General features: G+C 45.9%; 4 non-coding genes across 4 annotated transcripts; all 4 read right to left on the minus strand.

Annotated features, from left to right (window-relative positions):
• Positions 1-9050: 9050 nt before the first annotated feature.
• Positions 9051-9122, minus strand: Trnap-agg (transfer RNA proline (anticodon AGG)). The gene has a single exon. It is a non-coding gene; the product is annotated as a tRNA-Pro (tRNA).
• A 5160-nt stretch (positions 9123-14282) lies between these two features.
• On the minus strand, positions 14283-14354 carry Trnap-agg (transfer RNA proline (anticodon AGG)). Its single transcript has one exon. It is a non-coding gene; the product is annotated as a tRNA-Pro (tRNA).
• Positions 14355-14554: 200 nt separating this feature from the next.
• Trnap-agg (transfer RNA proline (anticodon AGG)) lies at positions 14555-14626 on the minus strand. The gene has a single exon. It is a non-coding gene; the product is annotated as a tRNA-Pro (tRNA).
• A 7530-nt stretch (positions 14627-22156) lies between these two features.
• On the minus strand, positions 22157-22228 carry Trnap-agg (transfer RNA proline (anticodon AGG)). The gene has a single exon. It is a non-coding gene; the product is annotated as a tRNA-Pro (tRNA).
• Between the last annotated feature and the right edge of the window lie 1882 nt (positions 22229-24110).

Raw genomic sequence — 24110 nt, forward strand, 5'->3', positions numbered from 1 at the left:
GCCGCGTTTTCACTGAAAGTTTTCCTGGCTGTAGCTTAAAAAAGAATGTTTTTACCCCCCAGTAGGCACCTCCATATTTTTCACCCGTTTAAGGACGTCCTGTCCTGGGCCTCCATTGTATACCGCTCTGTAGATTGGCACTGGAAATACAATGTCGCATACATCTTTATACAATCTCTTTCTTTTCACGTCACATAGATAATCGAAAGAAAAACGCACTGAAATAAAGCGCACACAATCGACAACTTTAAGATAGCCGCGAATCGTTCCCGGCATACTCTCGGTACTAACAATAAGTGCTGGCAAAGCGCCTCTTAACCTAAGCTGGCATACCGTACGCAGAAATGGATCACGCACATCCCGAAAAAAACAAAAATCTGTTGACAAGCTGTCGTACGAAAAGATGCGCCAAGCCCAGCCCCCTTCCTTCATCCGCCTGAACAGATTTGTTCGGCTACATCTTTCCCAGTTAGAGCCCCAGATAAAAACGGCGAACACTCTGTGCAGCCTTTGCAGGTTTGCCCTTGAACAATACAACGTCTGCATGACGTACCACAATTTCGTAATGAAAAACAAGTTGCATACAGTTGCCCTTCTAAAAATCGACAGGTTGATGCCTTTCCCCCTGTCTGCTTTTTCTCTTGTTTCTTTTAGTTGGTTCGTCCAGTATTCCTGGCTATTTTTGCAACTGTCCAGGGGAACACCAAGATACTTGGTAGGGGTATTCACCCAGCTCACATTAGCAAAGTTGTCCGGGGCCGAAGACCACTCTCCGTGCCACAAACCGAGGGACTCACCCCAGTTCACTTTACTGCCCGTCACATCACAAAAATGTTTCACAACGCTTATTGTTTCCGTTACACTTTCCCTTTTTGTACAAACACGGCGATATCATCTGCATATGCCAGGAGCTTGACTTCTGTGGCTGCCAAGCTATAACCGCGTATTTGATCATTCTCAATTATCGCCAAACACATCGTTTCTATCTAAATCGCAAACAAAAGAGACTCAGGGGGCAGCCTTGACGCACAGAACGCATGACGTTAATGGGGGGCCCCCAATGATTTATTCACAATTAAGCGTGTTGTGCAGTTCTGATACGCCAACACCACTCCCTCAGTGATGATGGCACCTACATTAGCGTGATCCAAAATAACAAAGAAGATATCATGAGAGACACAGTCAGACGCTTTCTCGAGGTCAAGCTGGAGCCCTGCGACGCCGTCATTAGTGACGTCACAGCACTCGAGCATGCACCGCATCGTGTGAATGTTCGAAAAAATTGACCTCCCTTTGATCCCACACGTTCGGTAGTCTGCGACTATTTCTTTGATGACCCCTTTGAAGTCTGGCTGCCAAAACCTTCATAAAAATCTTATAATCGACATTGTTTAAAGATATCGGCCTATAAGATGTCACGAGCCTAAGTTTCTCCGCTTTGTCACTCTTAGGTATCAGGATGGTATGCGCTTTACCAAAAGAAGGCGGCAAAGCTTTGTTCACATACTCAGCGTTAAAAAGGTCTGTTAACAAGGGCTACAGTTCTTTCTTAAAAGTTTTATAAAAACACGCGCTGACGCCATCAGGTCCGGGTGATTTACCATTGTTCAAATCATTTATTGCTTTTTCGACTTCGTGTTCCCTTATATTCTCTTCTAATCGTTCCTTCGTGTCGTCACTCAATCGCGGCATGCGACCGAGAAAAACCTTTTTAAGCTCGTCTACCTTGGCTTCTTGAAATGCAAACAGCGACTAGTAATACTCTAAAAACGCTCGGCCTATGCTCTTATTATCGTCGACAAGTGTGCGTTCCACGAGATCTTATCGACATGATTACGTTGACCATGAGCTTTTTCAAGTCCAGGCGCCTTTTTCGTGGGCGTCTCGCCCGCTACTAATGCGTTTGCTCTTGCGCGCACAATCGCAACTTAATAGCGTTCTTTGTCCAGCTGCTCAATTTTTTCTTTAAGGGTTCGCATATCTTGCTTATACGCCCCTGGTTCTTTGCACTCCAGCGCTATCAGCTGCTTAAGTATCTTTCGTAAGTCTCTTTCTTTCATTTCCCTCTCAAACTTTAAGCAGCTTGATCTTTCTATTGCTTTCATTTTTACCTTCGGTTTGAACCATTCCCATTTCTCTGCTATTGTTTCAGTACTTTCATCGCATACTTCCTTAAGGGTCTCATGTATCGCCTCTACAAATGGCTCGTCGTTTAGTGGTAAGCCATTTATTTTCCATACATCCCAGTTAAAAGATGCTTCCTTCTTCATACATACGTGACACTTCACCAAGCAGTGGTCTGAGAACGACACCGGTGCAACAGAATAACTGTGGCACTTTGAAATTATGACCTATGACATGTACAAGCGGTCTAACCGCGCATGACTACTGCCTTGAAATCGCGTATACCTGACTTCCCGCTCACCCTCCAGACACTCACATACATCATCTAGTTCACTTTCACTAATCAGATTAGCCAATATATGACTGCTTTTATCGCGGATACCAGCATTATTGGATCTATCCAGAGCACTCAAAACACAGTTAAAATCCCCCAACAAAATCATTCACTTTTCACTGCTGATATACCGAAGAAGATTCGAAAAAAATCAAGCGCATTCTTCTACACCATATGGCGCATATATGCCTATAACTTGGAATTCAACTTCACAAAAAACAAAATCACAAATAACAACCCTTCCCGATTGACATGAAAACACACAACACACTCTGAACCACAAGGTCGGGTATATATATATATATATATATATATATATAGAGAGAGAGAGAGAGAGAGAGAGAGAGAAAGAAACTTTATTTGGCTGGTAAATATTGTAAGGAGCGGTGGTAGGAGCCCCTCAGTCCAGGGCCCCACTGGCCTCTACCGCCTGCCTGACCTGGTTAATTACGGACTTTTCTCCTGCCAAGTCGGAACGGGCGAGCTGTGCCTCCAACTGCTCCATTGTGATATTATTAGATGGCCTATGAGGGTGCTTAGTACACTCCCAGGTTACATGTATTAATGTAGGTATGCCACCGCACCAAGCGCATGTGGCCCTATAGCGGGTGGGATACATGGCGTTTAGTAGTTTTAGACGGGGGAATACCCCGGTCTGTATTTTGCGCCAATCGGCGACCTCTTCCCCGCTAAGCTGTGGGTGAGGAGGCGGGTATTTTCTGCGGACTCCGCGCTGATGAGCAAGGTTGTCTTTGACATTTATATTGATGGGATTTTGTGAGGGATAGTGTGAGGGCTTGGGGTTCGAAGAGGACGCCATCGCTCGGTTAGCAGACGCTCGAGCTAATGCGTTATCCTGTTCGTTCCCCTGTACCCCCGCATGTCCCGGGCACCAGAGTAGGCGATGGCGGTGGTTGAACGATTTGGGGATTATCGCGAAGCTAGCTGCAGTCAAGTCCAGGGAGACATGTTACATGTTTCTCAAGGGGCACAAGGTCGGGTAACTTCTTAACAAACAGGACACATCCAGCGCCTAGAACAACGAGCCGAACACGTTTAAACTCAGTTGCATGTTTGCACTTTCGTAATATCTTGGTTGCGTGCAAAAATACAAAACAATGAGCGCTTTTCATCACTTCTGCACTACGAGTGAAACGAAGCAAAAAAAAGGCAAATGTGAATAAATTTTCTTTTGTTAAATATATTTGACCCCCTTCCAACTGACTGTGAGAAGGAACATAAAAAATGAGTGGGCTCGTCTGGGATTTGAGCCCGGGACCTCTCGCACCCTAATCGAGAATCATACCCCTAGACCAACGAGCCGATTTTTTTTCTTTATTACCGGTTTGCCACTTACAAACACACAACTCATACAGACAAGGATACAATTATAATAAAATACACGTGAGCGTTTTCATGGCTGAAGTGGGAGGTTAAAATGGCCTCAGAGAAGCCAGCTTATCAAGAACAGGTAACCAATCCGGTGGGTCTCTCTGGATTTTGAGCACATCTCGTATGTTCACACAGTGTTGAATGAAGTTTTGCACTGCCGATCGTGCGTTTATATCCGCATTCCTGACCACCATCCTCGTTTTCCATACACTGTGCAAGCACAACAGCATTAGCATGTCACATGGCACGTCCTCTGTATCTGCACATGGCAAAAATCTGATACCAAAGGGTGATACTGGCAACTCCTTCTTAACTGTCCGCTGAAGAATGTGCCACAGGAATACAGCATCGTGACAGTCCAGAAAGATGTGCCCTATCGTTTCGGTCTTCTGGCATATCAAACAGTGCAATCCCCATGGAACAAAGATACCTTTACTTTGAAGCCACGGTTTTACAGGGAGCGTGCCTGTGTGCAGTTGGAAAGAAATGTTTTTGATGACGCTCTAACTGGCATTTTCCGAACTCGTTTTAAAACGTCACGTTAAACATCAGTTGATAGATGGAGCGGTACAACGGTATTGGCAAAAATACATCGACTAGATATTTGTATAATCATTTACGCGCAACTGTGCCCAGATATTCTAAGGAAAATCGCGGCTTCAGTACTTGATAAGCTGAGACAATTTCGGGCCAAAAGCTGCTCAATTTTCGCCGTGTCTCTGCGTTTGACGACAATATATTCCGGAATATGATTACACAGTCTAACGTGTATAACAGCACGTAAGAAAATATCTCTTTGGTCTCGCAAAAAGAAAAACCTTGAAACAATTTGTTTCAAAAACAAATGACACAGACCAAGTCCTCTGTTTCGCACGGAAAGGAACAAGTTCGACTGACTGGTGCGTTCCCATGTGGAATTCCATATATAGGTGGTAAAGAGTGTAATTTCTGAACACAAATTCTGCTAATGCTGAACCCTTGAAGTACATAAAACACTTTTGCAACAAAAAATACATTACAGACTGTTGCGCGTGAAAACATAGAAAAGTTATGCCCTCCCCATTTTTCAGACTGGTCCTTCAGCCTGTCTCTCCTGCCCAGTATTCGGTAGTATTTCTATAATGCCGAAGAGGCACCCCCAAGTAACTAGCAGGAATACTTGTCCATCGCATATTTGCATACGCCTCCGGCGCTTCCCCTCCATTTCCATGCCAAATGCCAAGAGATTTATCCCAGCCAATGGCACTTCCGGTAGCACTGCAGAATGCTGTAGCTTCCTTAACAGCTTCTTTAATACTGTCCTTGTCTCTGCAGAATATGGCTATGTCGTCTGCATATGCCAGTATCTTCACTTTGCTGGTGTAATAGGAATAACCATTTACCCTTTCATTTCTTAGAATTTTTAAACATAAGGGTTCCAAATAAGGTGCAAAAAGAAGACACGAGCACGCGCACCCTTGTTTTATACCTGACAGCACTGGAACGTTCTCACTTAGGGTGTTGATTATAAGGTTTACGGCACACTCTTCATACACCATTTGGCCACGGCGGCCGCATTTCGATGGGGGCAAAATGCGAAAACACCCGTGTACTTAGATTTAGGTGCACGTTAAAGAACCCCAGGTGGTCCAAATTTCCGGAGTCCCCCACTACGGCGTGCCTCATAATCAGATCGTGGTTTTGGCACGTAAAACCCAATAATTTAATTTTTTTTTCATACACCATTTTGATGCCTTCAGTGATGACACTTCCTACATTACAATGTTCTAATACTAACTGTAATATGTCATGATTAACCCTGTCAAAGGCTTTCTGAAGATCCATTTGTATCATAGCTATGTTATCACGATTTATGTCGCAGCATTCTAGGATAGTTCTAGCGGTGTTTATATTTGTGTAAATTGTCCTTCCTTTGATGCCACATGTCTGGTGAGGTAGTACGAGGTGTGTGATAACGCTCTGCAATCTCTTGGCTAGCACCTTTGTAAAAATTTTATAGTCTACATTCGTAAGGCTTATTGGTCGATAGGCCTCAACAGCCATCAATTTCCTGGGATCATCTGATTTTGGAATTAGTACTACATGGCATTTTCTAAACGATAAAGTTGCCATTTTTTGATCATAGCACTCATCTATCACGCGGTGTAAAGCTTATACCAGTTCTTTCTTGAAGGTTTTGTAAATGGCAGCCCCTAGTCCATCAGGTCCCGGTGCCTTGCCGGTGCTTAGTTCATTAATGGCCTGTTCTACCTCATGCAGACTAATTGGCCGTTCAAGCGTTTCTCTCACTTCATCGTCTAGCCTTGGCATGATCGATAGAAAATCATTTCGAGAAGCTACTGCATCATTTATTTTAGGGCTTAGCAGTCTTTGATAACACTCAACAAACGCTTTCTTTATCAATTCGTCATCACGTGTCGCTTCGTTTTTATATCTTATTTCTTTTATCTCTTTTTTTACTGCTTGCCTTTTTTCTTCACTGAATGCCCGCTTAGTAGGCGTTTCCCCGAGCCATAGTCTTTCCGCTCGTGCTCTGACCATCGCCCCACGATATTTATTCTCATCGATCACTTCATGTTTACTTTTCATGTCCCGTATTTCCTTGCTAAAGTGTCCAGGGTTAGTACTCTGAACAGTAGTCATAAAATCTAACGTGCTCTTCAGTTCTTTCTCTTGCTGTTTTTCATTTCTACGCAGCACGCAAGCTCGTTCAATCGCGGCAATCTTTACTTCGTTTTTAAATTGTTCCCAAACCATTGTGAAATTAGAAGTTTCGAGGGAAAATATTCCATCTATCTTCTCCTTTACTTTTTTTAAGAAAAATTTCATCATCCAACAATTTATCGTTTAATTTCCACAAATTCCAGCCGAATCTTGACACTTTTGTTTTGATTCCTGCCGTCGCTGTCACCAAGCAGTGATCACTAAATGTGACGTTCTTTACTCTGTACGCAGTAAGATCCGGTGTGATTTCAGCAGTAACATATATGCGATTAAGTCTAGCGTGACTTACACCTTGATAGTGCGTATACTGTACGTGCTCGTCACCGTCAAAAATACAACCAACGTCGTATAGTTCAAACTCGTTTACAAGCGCGTTTAACAGTGACGCACTTTTATCGCCATAGGTCAATCTGTTTGCTCGATCTTGAGGTCTACACACACAGTTAAAGTCCCCAAATAATATTATGTTTCTTTCGTACGTCATGCAGGCTTTCAGGTTTCCTATGTATTCTTCGCGTTTGTGAATCTTATTCGGCGCATAAACACATATTGCGCGCCAGAGGCGGCCCCAAAAACTGAAGTCCAATACTAGTAGCCTACCGTTAGCACTACACGTGACAGTTTGCACCACAAAATCAGTGCATTTTCGAACAAGTACTATGCAACCCGTGGAAGTTCCTCTGGCGTGAGACATACATACAGTATACCTATTCCTGAAAGGCTCGACCATTCTGTATGTTTGTTCTTCGCTTTCTACTTTGGTTTCCTGCACTGCCATTATGTCGATATCATCTTCTAACAAGAGCCGGTTTATCTGGCACTGCCTTCTGCGGGATGCCAAACCCTTCACATTTAACGTCCCTACACAAAAGGGAACTGTCACATTAACAGCCATGTTGAGATTAGGCATACAGACAGAATGGTACTCACGTCTGGGCAGGCAATAAAGGCAAAAAAACAGTACGCGGCACAATCTACATGTCCGCTAGGGCAGGTCTTGCACTGAGGGCACGCTGTCTCGGCACAGTCCGTTCCCCGCTAACACGGGGACGGTGTTGAAGTCGTCCGCACTTCCGGTTCGGCTTGTTATAGACGCCTTCGGCGAAGGTTCGCCGCTGCTCGATCGTTCCGGTGTCTCTTCATATCCGTATGTCGGTGACCTCGCGAGGCCTCTTTGCAGCTGCTTTGGCGGCTGCTATCATTTCGACATCCTCGGAATCCTCGGTCCCGTCTTTCGTGGTCGACTCCGACGTGCTCGCTGATGGCGCGCCCTTTGTCCCAGTCAAATTTTATTCAGTAGTCGGTTTCTCAGACAGCAAGCGCTTTGCACGACAGTCTGGCCGCCACTGGAGCTCTTGGTTTCCTCCGGTGTTGGAGTCGCTTCGGGGTGCGTGCTATTTGCCGCCTGCTCTTCGGTCTCTGCTCGGGACGCCGCATCAGCGTCAGCGTGGTCCATTATGTGTTCAGCCATTTCGTCGCCTTTAACTGGTCTTATAACCCCAGCTTACGACCTCACGCACTCTTGTTCTTCGTGGCCGTAGCGGCGGCAAAGTGCACAGCGTGGTATGTGGCACTCGCGCCGGATATGTCCAGTTCCAAGGCACCGGAGGCATAACGGGGGTCTTCCTGGAACATGCACGAGCGCTAAGTTCTCGGCGACACACACCTGGTGAGGCAAGTCTTCAACTGTCACGCCAGGTTTTGGCTGGAGTGTCACCACACGGGTGGTGGACCCTTTGTCATTGCATCTCTGTACTCGTCACTTTTCTCGGGTGACGTCTGTAACCTTTCCGTAAGGGGCTAAGGCTGCACGAACGTCGTCATGAACGAAGTGCAACAGCCAATAAAGCTTCAGCATGATGCCTTGGTTGCAGGGATCAAATACGACGCAGGGTTGGTCTTTAACGTTGAAAGATTCCGCCGCTAGCATCTTTTTCTTTGCAGCCTCATCACGGAAGGTCACCGCCCATACGTGGTTCATTTGGAAAGCGCCAAGGGCCACCACTTCCGGCAGCAGTGCGCGATAGCATCTCGAAAGTGCTCGACCCGATACGGCCTGGTTTTAACGTCAGCGTGCAAAAATACAGTGTACAAAACTGAAGTACCTGAAGGCAGATGAGGCAAAACAACTTGGTATTTCAGGTAAGGCTTATCAGTACACCTGGTACCACTGCCGAGGGCCGCTGTAACCGCCCCTACGGAGCAAGGTATACTGCGTCCGTTCACTGCGGTGGCCGGAAGTAGAATCCTCAGAACAACGAGCCGAACACGTTTAAACTCAGTTGCATGTTTGCACTTTCGTAATATCTTGGTTGCGTGCAAAAATGCAGAACAATGAGCGCCTTTCATCACATCTGCACTACGAGGGAAACGAAGCAAAAAAAAAAAAGAAAAGACAAATGTAAATAAATTTTCTTTTGTTAAATATATTTGACCACCTTCCAACTGACTGTGACAAGGAACATAAAAAATGAGTGGGCTCGTCCGGGATTTGAACCCGGGACTTCTCGCACCCTAAGCGAGAATCATACCCCTAGACCAACGAGCCTTTTTTTTTCTTTAATACCGACTTGGCAAATACACAAAAACAACATGTCAAATAAATACGAGATTAAAATAACCAGTCGTTAAAAGACTGTAGCGTCATGTTAAAATGGCTTCAACGAAGCCAAACTGTCCAACACTTGAAGCCATTCCGGTGGTTCACTTTGCATTTTCAACACTTCCCGTGTGTAAACAACATTTTCAACAAAATAGTATCTGGCTGACCTCGCATGTACATCAGCATTGTGTACAGCCATTCGAGTTCTCCATACGCTTTGCATACACAATAGCATTAACATGTCCGCCGGCACACCGTCAGGTTCTGCGCATGGCAAGAACCTTATTCCAAAAGCACTAATCGGGAGCTCCTTTTTTAAAGTTCGCTGCAGAATGTCCCAAAGAAAGCGGGCATCGTGGCAGTCAAGAAAAATATGTTCAATTGTTTCTTCCTTATTGCATATAAGGCAATTGACGGACCATGGGACTAACAAACCCTTGCTCCTTAGCCATTGCTTAACCGGCAGTGTGTCAGTGTGCAGCTTGAAAAAGAAGGATTTTGTGTTAGCTCTTACAGGCATATTCCTTACTCTTTTGAGAACATCACATTCAGGCCCTAAGTTGTACATAGAACGATACACTGGCATAGGTACAAAAACGTCAACAAGATCCTTATATAATTTTTTTCGTGACACTTCAAAGAAATACTCCCTAGAAAATCTCGCATTTAGAAGACGAATCGCCGTGATAACTTCACGCAGATAACCTTTTAGTACCATCGGTTTGACTGCGTACGACGATACAACGAAATCAGGCAAAGCGTCACGTAATCTCACTTGGATCACCGTGCGCAGAAACCCATCACTTTGGTCACGAAAAAAAACAAATCTCGACACAAGTTGCTTGAAAAACAAATGAGTTAAACTGAGTCCGCCGTTGCGCAAAGAGTGAAACAAATTAAATCTGCTCATGCGTTCCCATACTGAACCCCAAATAAATTCCGCAAACACTCTGTGTATTTTTTGAACTGAAGATCGGCTCATGCATAGCACCTGCAAGACGTAAAACACTTTAGCTACTAAAAACATATTACACACTTTGGCTCTTGCAAACATCGAAAAGTTGTGGCCTCCCCATTTGTTAGTTTGTTCTTTCATTCTGTCCCTCTCATTCGTCCAGTATTCTACTGGCTCTCGGTAGTTGCCGAGTGGAACCCCAAGATAAGTGCCGGGTATCACACTCCACTGCATTCTGCAAAACAATTCTGGCGTATCTTGCCAGTCCCCGTGCCAAAATCCTAAACACTTTGGCCAACTTATGGCACTACCAGAAGCACTACAAAAAGATTGGGCTTCCTTCACTACTTCTGCAATGCTTTGCTTATCGCGACAGAACACTGCTATGTCGTCAGCATAGGCTAACACTTTTATTTCTCTGCCAAAAAACGTGTACCCGCGAATACTATGGCTCTGAAGTATCTTTAAACAGAAAGGTTCTAAATAAAGAGCGAAAAGCAAGGCCGAGATCGGACACCCTTGTTTTATGCTAGACAGTACTGGAATTCGTCTGCTGAGTCTGTTGTTGATAATTAGGTTTGTTGTACAACCATCATAAACCATTTTCACCCCATCCAAAATGACTGTTCCGACATTCATGTATTCAAGAAGCAGAAACAGGATCTCGTGCGACACTCTGTCAAAAGCTTTGGCTAAATCCAGTTGTAGCATAGCTACACGATCTTGCATCAAATCGCAACATTCAAGTATGCTTCGCGCTGTGTGTATATTTGTGAAAATAGTCCTACCTTTTATACCGCATGTCTGATGTGTACCTACTAGGGATTTCACTACACTCTGAAGACGTTGGGCGAGCACCTTCATGAATACTTTATAATCAATGTTAGCTAAACTTATTGGTCGGTAGGCCTCTACTGATTGAAGCTTTATGGGGTCAGTAACTTTAGGTATAAGTACCACATGAGTCTGTCGGAAGGAAGGAGGCGTCCATTTTTGTTCATAACACTTCGTTATGAAGCGATACAGAGCCTGTGCTACTTCAACCTTGAAAATTTTATATATCGCTGCCCCAAGACCATCTGGTCCAGGCGATTTTCTTGCACTGAGGTCATCGATAGCCTTTTCAATTTCTTCTACAGAAATATGCCTTTCAAGAGCTTCCTTAAGTTCACCATCAATTCTCGGCATCAGAGGCAAATAATCACTTTTAAACGCCGAGATATCGCTTGCTCTCTTGCTTAGCAGCGTACTATAGTGGTCCACAAAAGCACGTTCTATCATTTCCTTGTCGTTTGTAAGCTGCCCTTAATAAACTATTTCTTTTATTTCCTTACTCAATGCGTGTCTCTTCTCATCACTTAGCGCTCGCTTGGTGGGCGTTTCACCCAACCATACTCGTTCTGCGCGTGCTCTCAAAATGGCGCCGCGATATCTCTCTTCATCAATGACTTCAAGTTTCGCTTTAAGTTCTTTGATATCGCTTACAAATGTACCAGCCGCGCCTCTTTCCATGTTCAAAAGGTATGCTAACGTGCACTGCAGTTGACGTTCTTCTTGCTTTTGTTTGTGCCGCAACACGCATGCTCTCTCTAAAGCAATTATTTTCGCTTCGGTTTTAAACAGTTCCCAAGCTTCTACAACATTTTCCGCATTTTGAAGGAGAACATTTTCTAATTTCTCTTTTATTCTTCGTAGAAACAATTCATCCTGCAATAAATTGTCATTAAGTTTCCATAAGTGCCAATTAAATTTTTTCTCTTTGCTTTTCGTACCTATCGTAACCATTACCAAGCAATGGTCACTGAAACTGATGCATTCGACACTGTAGCTAGAAAGGAGCGGAACTAAGAGAAAAGGGACATAGATACGGTCTAACCTCGAGTGGCAGTCTCCTTGAAAATGCGTATATTGCACATCACTGTCAGAACCAAGAACACTTCCAACATCCTCCAGATCAACTTCACACAAAATTTCATGCAGAACAGTTGCGCTTCTATCTTGACTGAGCAGCTTTTTCGATCTATCTATCGGCCGGCACACACAATTAAAGTCGCCAAACACTAGAACGTGCCTTTCACACACCAAGAAAGACCTCAGGTAAACAAAAAATTCTTCGCGTGCACAAGCATTATTAGGTGCATATACACACACCGCCCGCCAAAGCAGTCCAGAAAAAGAAAAATCACAAATAAACATACGCCCTCCCTGACATGAAGTAACTTGCTGCTCTGTTATCCCAATACTGTTTCTAATAAAAAGAAGGCAGCCACCAGAAGTACCATTCGCATGGCAAACGCATACGTTGTAATTCGTTCTGAAAATTTCTGCCCATCGATCCGTTTTTTCCTCTGATTCAATTTTTGTTTCTTGGACTGCCATCAAATCAATGTCTTTTTCTAATAGCATGCGGCTAATCTGACATTGTCTTCGCCGCTGTGACAGCCCTCTGACGTTTAATGTCGCCAAACGAAGCGGAGTGGTGATGTTAATTTCGTTTGCCATTGTGTTAGCTGCAATTAAGGTGGGCCCCTACTCACACGGTTCGAGGAAACATAGCGGCTGTTGTATACACTGATGCTTGGTGTTGCTCTTTGAAGGCGACAACTGCAAAACGACGTCCTCGTAGAATCACTCCCGATCAAAGATCGGGTGCGGAAAGTTCTTTCCGGGGCACTACCTCCGCTAAGGCGGAGGCGGCGCATGTGACGGCCGTCTGTCTGGCGGCACGTTGGGCTTGACCTTCAGCGTCGACCGTCGGACTGTCGGTGTTTTTGGTGTCGGTCCTTCGGTATCCACGCCGTCGGTGTTTTGGCTGTGGTCCTCAACATCGTCACGCAACCGCTTTCCGGCGCCCTTAGCGTCGGAAGTCAGGTCCATGTCCTCACTGACGCTAACTGGCTCGTCAGCCACTTTGGTCGGAGGTGGGGTGATTTCTGACGACGCGCCCGTCACGTCAGCACCAGCTTCCGTCACTTGAACCTTGGCAGGTGGAGGCGCAGAATCCGGCACATTGCCTTCATCTATCCCCTTCAGGTTCACCTTTGCGGTCTTCGTAACCAGTGGTGCAGACTGAGCCGCCGCCCCTTCAGCTGCTCCTTTGGCGGCCTCTTCGGCGTCCTCTTGATCCATGAGAAGCTCGGACGAGTCCTCGCTCCTGCCTGGGCCTGCAACGTTGGCGTACGTCCTCACGCACTGGGTCTCGTCGTGGCCAAAGCGACGACACAGCCCACAGCGTGGAACCCGGCATTCTCGTCGAATGTGTCCAGTGCCACGGCACCGGAGGCAGAGGGGTGCTCTGCCCGGGACAATGACGAGATCCAGGTCTTCCGCAACACGAAGTTGGTGTGGTAGGTCGTCTGCTGTCATTCCGGGCTTGAGTTTCAGGACCACAGACCGTGTCGTGGTTCCTTTGTCGTTGCAGCCCTGGACTCTCCACTTCTCTCTCGTCACTTCAGTTACTCTTCCGGACGGTGCCAAGGCTGTTCTGACGTCTTCGTCAGGAACACCATGCAACAGCCAGAAGAGCTTGAGCCTGACACCCTGGTTGCACGGGTCAATGACTACGCAACGGTGTTCCTTGACAAGGAATCCTTCTGTGTCCAATATCTTCTTTTTGGCCGCCTCGTTCGAAAAAGTTACGGCCCACACATGATTCATCTGATAGGCCCCGAGGGCCACCACTTCCGGCAGCAGCATGAGTCGCGAAAGCGCATCCCTGAAATGCTCGACACGGTAAGGCCGAGCTTTCACTTCGCCGTGAATAAAAACAGTGTTCAAAACACTTGCACCTGAAGGCAGTTGTGGTAGAACCATCTGGTAATCCGGAGAAGGTTTTTCCGTTGACCGGGAACCGCGGCCGAGGGCCGCTGTAACCGCTCCTGAGGAGCAAGACATTCCGCGACCGTTCACTGTGATGGCCGGAAGTGGAATGAAGACCAACGAGCCGAACGCGTTTAAACTCAGTGGCATGTTTGCACTTTCGTAATATCTTGGTTGCGTGCAAAAATGCAGAACAATGAGCGCCTTTCATCACATCTGCACTACGAGCGAAACGAAGCAAAAAAGAAAAGACAAATGTGAATAAATTTTCTGTTGTTAAATATATTTGACCACCTTCCAACTAACTGTGACAAGGAACATAAAAAATGAGTGGGCTCGTCCGGGATTTCAACCCGGGACCTCTCGCACCCTAAGCGAGAATCATACCCCTAGACCAACGAGCCGAACACGTTTAAGCGCAGTGGCACGTTCGCACTTTCGTGATATCTTGGTTGCGTGCAAAAATGCAGAACAATGACGCTTTTCATCACATCTGCACTACGAGCGAAACGAAGCAGAAAAGACAAATGTGAATAAATTTTCTGTTGTTAAATATATTTGACCACCTTCCAACTGACTGTGACAAGGAACATAAAAAATGAGTGGGCTCGTCCGGGATTTGAACCCGGGACCTCTCGCACCCTAAGCGAGAATCATACCCCTAGACCAACGAGCCGAACACGTTTAAGCGCAGTGGCACGTTCGCACTTTCGTGATATCTTGGTTGCGTGCAAAAATGCAGAACAATGACGCTTTTCATCACATCTGTACTACGAGCGAAACGAAGCAGAAAAGACAAATGTGAATAAATTTTCTTTTGTTAAATATATTTGACCACCTTCCAACTGACTGTGACAAGGAACATAAAAAAATGAGCGGGCTCGTCCGGGATTTCAAGCCGGGACCTTTCGCACTCTAAGCGAGAATCGTACCCATAGACCAACAAGCCTTTTTTTTTTCTTTATTGCCTTGTGATCAACATTTCACAGATACAGCAATTGCAAACAAAATGTACAGGAAAATCCCTAGCCACTCGGCTAGTTCGTGTGTTTTAAAATGGCCTGATTTTGGCCAAATGATCAAAAACAGTAATCCATTCTGGAGGATCATCTAGTGCCTTGTATACATCTCGCATGTAGATAACAGTTTCAATGAAATAATCTCTTGCCGATCTTGGACTCAAATGCGCATGTCTGACGTCCATTCTTGTTCGCCAGACACTGTGCATACACATCACCATGAACACCCTTGGTACACCCTCTGGTTCCACACAAGGTAAGTAACGAATTCCGAAAGCGCTTAAAGGCAGGTCCTTTCTTAAAGTCCTTTGAAGCACATCCCATAGGAACATCGCGTCATGGCAATCAAGAAAAAGATGTTCAATTGTTTCCGGTTTTCTACATACTAGGCAGTTTACAGACCATGGAACCAAGAGGCCTTTGCTCTGCAGCCATGGTTTTACAGGGAGGGTATCGGTATGCAATTGGAAAAAAAAGGATTTCATTGAGGCTTTCACTGGCATACGCTTAACACGCTTGAGGACGTCGCGCTCTGAGCCCAGCTGGTACAGCCCGCGGTACACAGGAATTGGCTAAAAAAAACATCAAGTAAGTCTTTGTACAATCGCTTACGTGTCACAGTCGATATAGGAAAATCTGGCCCTAAGAATCTGCATAGCCTCTACAACTTCGCGTAGGTAGCCAGATAAGAACACTGGCCGAAAAAAATAAGTTGATACAACGTAGTCTGGCAAGGCATCTCGTAATCACACTTGGATTGCAGTTCGAAGAAATACGTCAGCTTGATCACGCAAGAAGAAAAACCTCGTCACAATCTGCTTAAAAAACAGGTGCGATAGCCCCAAGCCCCCGTTTTTAACTTTATGAAAAAGGCTGCAACGACTCATGCGCTCCCAAGTCGACTCCCAGATAAAGACTGCAAACACTCTGTGCAGTTTTTGTACCTAGTCATGCTTTACACCTGGAGTACATAGTACACCTTAGCTATCAAAAACACATTACAAACGGCGGCTCTTGAAAACATAGAAAAATTGCGACCCCCCCCCCCCCCCATTTTTCGGTTTGTAATTTAACTCTTCTTGCTTCATCTGCCCAATAGTTATTGCTGTCCTTATAGTGTTTCAGTTCAACTCCTAGATAGCTATCGGGAGTTGTGCTCCATTTTATGTTGCACATCCTGTCTGGAGCACTCTCCCAGCTGCCATGCCAGAACCCAAGACATTTATTCCAGCTTATCATGCTTCCTGTTGCTCTACAAAAATTATTAGCCTCTTCTACAACTTCGTACACGCTTTCTTCATTTGCGCAAAATGCAGATATATCATCCGCATAAGCGAGGATTTTAACTTCACGGTTGAAGAAAGTGTAGCCTCGAATACTCGGATTTGCAAGTACTTTTAAACAAAAGGGTTCCAGGTAAAGATCAAAGAGGAGGGATGACAAACAACAGCCTTGTTTTACAGATGTTCCAACGCGAATCATTTCACTTAGTTTCTTATTGATGACAAGTCTCGCTGTACATTTATCATAGACCATTTTCAGACCATCTATAATTACAGATCCTACATTGACGGGCTTCAGGATGAGGAACGGAATTTCATGCACTACTCTATCAAAAGCCTTGTTCAAATCCAGTTGAACCATTGCAACTCGATCCTGCATAGCGTCGCAACATTCGAGAACAGTTCTTGCTACGTGAATATTTGTAAGAATTTATCTTCCTTTAATTCCGCAAGTCTGATGTGGACCTACAAGGGACTTGATAACACTTTGGAAACGGCGAGCTAAAACTTTCATAAAGATTTTGTAATCAGTATTCGTTAAGCTTATTAGTCGGTATGCTTACACGGAAAGCAGTTTCACCGGGTCATTAGTTTTCGGAATCAGGATCACATGCGATGTTCGAAAGGACGGTGGTGTTAGTTTTTCTTCGTAGCATTCTTTTATAACTCGATGTAGGGACTCTGCCATGTTCCTTTTGAAGAACTTGTACATGGCTGCACCGAGACCATCTGACCAGGAGATTTGCCAGGACTGAGATCGTCTATCGCCTGCTCAACTTCCGCGACTGTTATTGGCCTTTCCGGTGACTGTTTTGTTTCCTCAGAAAGCTTAGGCATAAGCGGCAGAAATTCGCTTAGAAATCGTTCAGTATCGCATGTTTTATGACTAAATAACGTTCTATATTATTCAACAAAGGCAAGCTGTATCAGTTCACGATTTTGAGTAACGTCATTGCGAAAACTGATTTCGTTAATTTCTTTTGATACTGCATGTTTCTTTTCGTCGCATAGCGCGCGTTTGGTGGGCGTTTCGCCCAACCAAAGCCGCTCGGATCTCGCCCTTATCACTGCGCCACGATAATTTTCTGCTTATATGGTCTCGAGCTTCGCCTTTACTTCTTTTATTTCTTTCGAGAACGGCCCAGGCTTAGCATTTTCTACGCTAACCATGTAATCTAACTCGCTATGCAGCTCTTTTTCTTGCTGCCTTTCTTTCTGCCTTAAAACACTTGCTCTTTCCAATGCGGCGACCTTGAAGTCGCATTTAAACTGTTCCCACACCAGCATAAAGTTGCATGTTTGATTCAACCGCATGCTATCTATATATTACTTGATCTTTGCAACGAAAAAGTCATCCTGTAGTAATTTGTTGTGGAATTTCCACAATTCCCAGTTAAACTTCGACACTTTTTTCTTTGTACCAATGGTAAGTATGACTAATGAGTGATCACTAAAGCTTACATGCTGTGTATCATAATGGGAACATAAAGACACTAACTCAAAAGGGACATAAATTCGCTCTAATCTGGCATGAGATACATTTTGAAAATGGGTGTATTTTGCTTGGTCTTCATGCGTCAACACTAAAGCTACATCTTCGAGTTCATTATCCTCAATCATTTGATGCAATAATTCTGCACTTTTATCGCTATAAGTTTTACTATTGGATCTATCTTCGGGTCTGCATACGCAATTGAAGTTTCCAAGCAATCACTTCTCTCGCATTTTAGACAGGGTCGCATGGTACTAAAGAAAATTTCTCGCTCAAAGGTTCTATTCGGTGCATAGACACAAACTACACGCCAGGGAATTTCAGCATAAATAAAATCACAAAAAACTAGTCGGCCATTGTCACAAGAAGACACAAATTCAATGATCCCAAGGCTCTTTCGAATAAAGATAGCAGAGCCACCAGCCCTACCAATGGCATGACTCACACACACATTATATCTGTTGCGAAAGACTTCAACCATTCGATCTGTTAGTTCTTCACTTTCGATTTTATTCTCTTGGACGGCTAACAAATCAATATCATTTTCTAAAAGAATTCGATTTAGCTGACATTGTCTTCTTCGCGCAGAAAGGCCTCTCGTATTGAAGGTCGCGACACGCAGGGCATGTTTAAATTTAGCTGCCATCTCTATTAGGAAAAATTGCCAATATCCTATTCACATATTCGCGTCAAACATGCAGGCCCACCCGCGGCGAGAGTAGGCTCCATACTCGCTGCACTTCCAGAGAACTAAAGCACTAGAACGCCCCTTTCCGTGAGCGGGGTTGTACAACGGAAAAAGAGAAAAAAAGGGGTAGACGCCACTAAAAAGCCGGCGGCGTGGAATTAGTCCGTCGGTCTGTTGTAAGGTTTGGCACTGGCTTGAAAGACTGCCGTCTGGAAGTTGCAGCCTTTGTGGGAGGTTCCCCGGTTGTTGCTGAAACACCTCTCGCAATGGTGTCCCCAGTCTCCTCTCGCGTCCTCTTTACAGGACCGCTGCCAGTCACTGCCATGTCGACATCGGTGATGGCATCCTCTGTGGCTTTCGTGTTCTCAGGAAGAGTGCCATCGGTGCCTTGGGTCTTGATTGCGTCTTCTTTTAGCGCTTCTGGGCTCGCTGCGGTAGCAACACGCGCAGGGTCTTTCTCGCGGCTCAATTCCTTGACGCTTTCACATAGTGTTTGTAGACGCTTTGGGGCCTCCGCCTTCCCATCATCGCCGTGACCTCGCGTGGCATCTTCTGCATCTGCTGCGTCCATCATGTGCTCAGAAACCAAATCCCTCCGGGCCGGGCCTGTTACGCTGGCATAGGAGCGCACGCACTGGGTCTCGTCGTGGCCGTAACGACGACAGAGCCCGCAACGTGGAACACGGCACTCGCGACGTATGTGGCCGATGCCGTGGCATCGAAGGCAAAGCGGAGCTCTACCTGGGACGTGAACGAGTGCCAAGTCTTCACCGACACGCAGCTGATGAGGCAGATCGTCGATGGTAACGCCCACCTTCAACGTTACGGACCGCGGTGTCGACCCTTTATCGAAGCAGCCTTTAACTTTCCATTTTTCTCTGTTGATTTCCGTCACCTTTCCGAAGGCGGCAAGTGCTGTTCGAACATCGTAGTCTGGTACCCCATGAAGTAGCCAGTAAAGTTTCAGACGAACGCCTCGGTCGCAGGGGTCTATAAACATACAGCGCTCGTCCTTCACATTGAAGGCGTCTGCAGACAGTATCCTCTTTTTTCCTTCTTCGTCCTTAAATGTTACTGCCCACAGGTGATTCATTTGGTATGCCCCGAGAGCAAACACCTCCGGCAGCAGCGAAAGACGGTCGAGTGCATCGCGGAAATGCTCGCATCGAAACGGCCTTGCCTTAAGGCAACCGTGCAAAAAAACGGTATTCAAAACTGATTCACCTGTGGGCGGATGCGGCAAAACAACCTGATAATCTTCAGCCGGGTTGTCAGAAGACCTGATTCCGCGGCCATTGGCCGCTGTATCCGCCAAGGTAGATATACCTGCTAGCGAAGCTTCCATAGAAGCCCATACGTTCAAAACATGGCGGTTCATCGGCGGTTCATGGGGCTTAGCGCCATCTGTGTGAGGAGGGAACACTTCCGGTGGAAGAAAAAATAATGTGACGTCATATCTGTTAAAAAAGAAGTGACGTCATTTTGTTCTCAAAGGCGCGAAATTTGTTTTCGGAGGCCTGCCACTACAGCTGTATATTCAAATGGCCCGCCATACGACTCGATGGGCGTTGCGAGCTTTCAGTGCGGAAAGCGATGCAGGAGAAGGTCAGCCGTACGGGTGTCGAAATCGCATCCCTGCACAGAACATACTTTCTTTGGAGGCCGACGAACGCTTTGGGCGTAGAGTGCTCGTCCTTTCGTCGGACGCCAAGCCCGTCGGCCAGCGCTGTCGCACGAAAACAGCTAAATTAAACAATTATCTGGTGGTCGCAACTTGCTTCTTTTGACTGCATAGGTTTAGAAACAATGAGACTACACGCGTCACCAAATTTAGACAAACGTCGGCAAGCAAAACAACACAACATGTGAGGGGGGGGGGGGGGGGGGTATTGTAACAGGTTAACTTTACGAGCGCGCCTTTCTGCACAGTTCAAGAGCTGCATTGCATTGCAAGTGATAGCGGCTTCAACGCCCGCCGCTATCGGTGGGTGCTCTTACGGTGGGCACTGAAAAAAGGTATTTATTGATAATGATCAAGTACAGCAGAATTGTCTCTTCTTTTCTCGCAATGCGTATATAAAATTGATTAGAAATTTTATTTTCGTCGAATGAGTCTAACTGTGTCTCTCTTTATATATAAAACACTTTTTTCTTTCCCAGTGTTTGTTCCCTCCAAACATAGTGGCGCTTCAATCGCTGATCCCATAACCACCCTTGCTGATGTCGGTGACAATTCGTTCTGAACCGCTTTTCGCCCGAAGCTTCGCGACCTATGTGAATCGACCTTGTATCCGCTCCGAGGGAGCACATGCTAACACAACCGTTCGCTTCGGAAGCCGGAACTGGAATCAGACCAACGAGCCGAACACGTTTAAACTCAGTTGCATGTTTGCACTTTCGTAATATCTTGGTTGAGTGCAAAAATGCAGAACAATGAGCGCCTTTCGTCACATCTGCACTACGAGCGAAACGAAGCAAAAAAGAAAAGAGAATGATGATGATGAAATAAACTTTAATTTTCGAGACGGTGTTCCCGAGCGTTTGAGCTGTGGATCACTCTAGGTGGGAGGGTCCCTCATTCCAGGAATCCTCTGGCCGTGATGGCATCCCGGGCTCTGGCGACAAGACGTCGTTGTTCGTTCAGGGCCGGGGTGGAGATCTTGGCCTCCCACGTCTCGGCGAGGAGGTTGACGTCTCCGGACGTTGTATGTTTGGTAACGGCATCTTCGGGGCGCCACAGGCACTCGAGTAGCAAATGAGCCAGAGTGTCTGGCACGGCACAGATCGGGCAGTTGTAGGTGTGTAGTGTCGGGTGGATGCGATGCATGAGGATCCCATGGGTGTACGTATTGCTCTGCAGTCTTCGGAATGCGGTACTTTCCTCTTTCGTCAGTTTTGGATGAGGTGGCGGGTACACCCTGCGTCCCAGTCGGTAGTGTTGGAGGATGGCGTTATACGTGGGGGGTATTGTCTCCGCTTCCGCAGCGTGACCAAGTGGTCGGGGGTCTCGCGAGGCGGCGAGAGAGGCCCGGTTGACGTGATCGCGGGCCGCGGCGTGTGCCGCTTCGTTTCCCTCGAGCCCCTCGTGCCCTGGTACCCACGTGACGCAGGTGTAAGGGAGCGGAGTGCTTCTTTTCTGCAGAATTTTGACTGCTTCCACCGATATTCGGCCTCTCGTGTAATTGCGTACTGCGGATTGGGAGTCCGTGAAGACTGCGACCACGTTCGTGCTCGTGGTGGTGGCGAGGGCGATCGCCGCTTCTTCCGCTGTCTCCGAGTTCCGCACCCTGACTGTGGCGGATGCCAGTTCTTTGCCTCTCGAGTCAACCACACTCAGGGCGTAAGCGGTTTTTTCCGGGTATTTGGACGCATCTACGTAGCGAGCATCTGGATCGTGTTTGTGGCGTCTTCGGATGGCGTCGTCTCGAGCGAGCCGGCGTCCCCGATGATGCTCGGGATGCATGTTGCGCGGTAGTTTGTCGATGCTCAAGGATTCTCTTAAGCATGGCGGTATCTTGACCTTGCGGTCCGCGTCGGAGATGTAGCGTTCTCCGTAGCCAAGGCGCGCAAGGACCGATCTGCCCGTCGGCGTGAGCTTCAGCCTCTCGAGTTGGTTGATTTTCTGGGCTTCCACCAGCTCTTGCCAAATGTGAATAAATTTTCTTTTGTTAAATATATTTGACCACCTTCCAACTGACTGTGACAAGTAACATAAAAAATGAGTGGGCTCGTCCGGGATTTGAACCCGGGACCTCTCACACCCTAAGCGAGAATCATACCCCTACACCAACGAGCCGAACACGTTTAAACTCAGTTGCATGTTTGCACTTTCGTAATATCTTGGTTGCGTGCAAAAATGCAGAACAATGAGCGCCTTTCATCACATCTGGACTACGAGCGAAACGAAGCAGAAAAGAAAAGACAAATGTTAATAAATTTTCTTTTGTTAATTATATTTGACCGCCTTCCAACTGACTGTGACAACGAACATAAAAGAATGAGTGGGCTCGTCCGGGATTTGAACCCGGGACCTGTCGCACCCTACGCGAGAATCATACCCGTAGACCAACGAGCCGAACACGTTTCAACTCAGTTGCATGTTTGCACTTTCGTAATATCTTGGTTGCGTGCAAAAATGCAGAACAATGAGCACCTTTCATCACATCTGCACTACGAGTGAAACGAAGCAGAAAAGAAAAGACAAATGTGAATAAATTTTCTTTTGTTAATTATATTTGACCACCTTCCAACTGACTGTGACAACGAACATAAAAAATGAGTGGGCTCGTCCGGGATTTGAACCCGGGACCTGTCGCACCCTACGCGAGAATCATACCCGTAGACCAACGAGCCGAACACGTTCAGACTCAGTTGCATGTTTGCACTTTCGTAATATCTTGGTTGCGTGCAAAAATGCAGAACAATGAGCACCTTTCATCACATCTGCACTACGAGTGAAACGAAGCAGAAAAGAAAAGACAAATGTGAATAAATTTTCTTTTGTTAATTATATTTGACCACCTTCCAACTGACTGTGACAACGAACATAAAAAATGAGTGGGCTCGTCCGGGATTTGAACCCGGGACCTGTCGCACCCTACGCGAGAATCATACCCGTAGACCAACGAGCCGAACACGTTCAGACTCAGTTGCATGTTTGCACTTTCGTAATATCTTGGTTGCGTGCAAAAATGCAGAACAATGAGCACCTTTCATCACATCTGCACTACGAGTGAAACGAAGCAGAAAAGAAAAGACAAATGTGAATAAATTTTCTTTTGTTAATTATATTTGACCACCTTCCAACTGAATGTGACAACGAACATAAAAATGAGTGGGCTCGTCCGGGATTTGAACCCGGGACCTGTCGCACCCTACGCGAGAATCATACCCGTAGACCAACGAGCCGAACACGTTCAGACTCAGTTGCATGTTTGCACTTTCGTAATATCTTGGTTGCGTGCAAAAATGCAGAACAATGAGCACCTTTCATCACATCTGCACTACGAGTGAAACGAAGCAGAAAAGAAAAGACAAATGTGAATAAATTTTCTTTTGTTAATTATATTTGACCACCTTCCAACTGACTGTGACAACGAACATAAAAAATGAGTGGGCTCGTCCGGGATTTGAACCCGGGACCTGTCGCACCCTACGCGAGAATCATACCCGTAGACCAACGAGCCGAACACGTTCAGACTCAGTTGCATGTTTGCACTTTCGTAATATCTTGGTTGCGTGCAAAAATGCAGAACAATGAGCACCTTTCATCACATCTGCACTACGAGTGAAACGAAGCAGAAAAGAAAAGACAAATGTGAATAAATTTTCTTTTGTTAATTATATTTGACCACCTTCCAACTGACTGTGACAACGAACATAAAAAATGAGTGGGCTCGTCCGGGATTTGAACCCGGGACCTGTCGCACCCTACGCGAGAATCATACCCGTAGACCAACGAGCCGAACACGTTCAGACTCAGTTGCATGTTTGCACTTTCGTAATATCTTGGTTGCGTGCAAAAATGCAGAACAATGAGCACCTTTCATCACATCTGCACTACGAGTGAAACGAAGCAGAAAAGAAAAGACAAATGTGAATAAATTTTCTTTTGTTAATTATATTTGACCACCTTCCAACTGACTGTGACAACGAACATAAAAAATGAGTGGGCTCGT

The sequence above is a fragment of the Dermacentor silvarum genome, chromosome 1, assembly GCF_013339745.2.
Source record: "Dermacentor silvarum isolate Dsil-2018 chromosome 1, BIME_Dsil_1.4, whole genome shotgun sequence".
Taxonomy (NCBI): domain Eukaryota; kingdom Metazoa; phylum Arthropoda; class Arachnida; order Ixodida; family Ixodidae; genus Dermacentor; species Dermacentor silvarum.